The sequence below is a fragment of the Mastomys coucha genome, unplaced genomic scaffold, assembly GCF_008632895.1.
Source record: "Mastomys coucha isolate ucsf_1 unplaced genomic scaffold, UCSF_Mcou_1 pScaffold22, whole genome shotgun sequence".
Lineage (NCBI taxonomy): Eukaryota > Metazoa > Chordata > Mammalia > Rodentia > Muridae > Mastomys > Mastomys coucha.
In genome coordinates, this window is record NW_022196905.1 from 182,123,214 (window position 1) to 182,124,801 (window position 1,588).

The following is a 1,588-nucleotide window of genomic DNA, read 5'->3' on the forward strand; positions in this document are numbered from 1 at the left end:
AAAAAAAAAAAAAACCCAAAAAAAGAAAAAACAACAAGAACAAACCTCTGTTGCCTCCCCCCCTCCCCCTGCTTGCTACCTCAACCTTCTCCCACTTATTGGCCCTGGCATTCCCCTACACTGGGGCACAGAACCTTCACAGGGCCAAGGGCCTCTCCTCCCATTGATGACCGACTTTGCAATCCTCTACACATGCTGCCAGAGCCATCAGTCCCACCATGTGTACTCCTTGGTTGGTCCCTGAGAGCTCTGAGGGTACTAGTTAGTTCATATTGTTGTTCATCCTAAGGGGCTGTAAACCAAACCCTTCAGCTCCTTTGCTCCTTTCTCTAACTCCTTCATTGGGGACCCTGTACTCAGTTCAATGGATGGCTGTGAGCCTCTACTTCTGTATTAGTCAGGTACTGTCAGAGCCTCTTGGGAGACAGCTCTATCAGGCTGGATTGCCCTTCTTTCAGTCTCTGCTCCATAGTTAGTCTCTGCAACTCCTTCTGCGGGTATTTTGTTCCCTCTTTTTAAGAAGGAATGAAATGTCCACATTTTAGTCTGAAGGAATTATTCTTACCTGTTGTTGCTTGCAAGTAACTATTGTAGAGAAATTTGAATACACTAACCTGGCTACTCTGGCAAGGGATCACATCCAAAGATATTCCAAGTCTGTGTGTTCTGGCTAGAATAAGGATGAGCCATACACCTTTAAACCCTCTGGCTGGAATCCAGACACACACTTAGCACACACCTTTAATCCCAAACAACAACGTCTAATTGAGGGTCAGACAAGTGATGAATCCGAGGAAGACTTGACAGAATATGCTCAACCCTTATCTGAATAGCACAGGAGAGAGAAGCTGTTTACCTCAGTGGAGTCAGTTCAGTCTTGAGTTCTTTTCAGTCGGTGGGGAGACAGAGCAGAGTGTGCAGTGCAGTGGAGTTGAATTCATTCACGAGCTCCTGCCGTTCAATGCATGTCAGCAGAGGAGGTTAAAGCCAGAGAGTGAGGAGCCAGAAGATTAGAACAGATTGCCAGAGTTAGTTTGAGGCCAAGCAGAGCAATTCAGGAGACACTGAGAGAAGCCAGATAAAATCAGTTTGCTTGGAGAGGAGTTTGAGCCAGAACAGATAAGCTGAACCAGCCAGCCAGAATTTAGAAAGAGGTAGAAAGGGTGAGATTATTCAGCAGCAAGCCTCTGAGATGGTGATTACTCCTGACACTGCCTGAACCCCAACCTTGCACAGAGGCTGCCCACAACCTTGTACACAACACACTTCTGCAAGGACTTCTCCCTATCCAGCAAGTAAATATGGGGTCTGCTATTAATAGCTCAGCCAATGATGATTGCTTAAAAGTATTTGATTTAACTCTATCTTTGCCTTGTCTTCTGGTGCTGGGGACCTGATTTTGTGAAGAAAAGGGGAGATAGGAACAGAACATGCAGTTAGAGCAAGGCCCTTGGTTTCCCCAAGAATTCCAGAAGGGAGCTTGGTGTCTTAGAACTTCCTAAAAGAGCATCCTTGCCTGGACACGATCCTGAGGCGTGACCAAAGCTCAAGACACTAATCTCTTCTGGAACTGGATCTTTGGATTTCA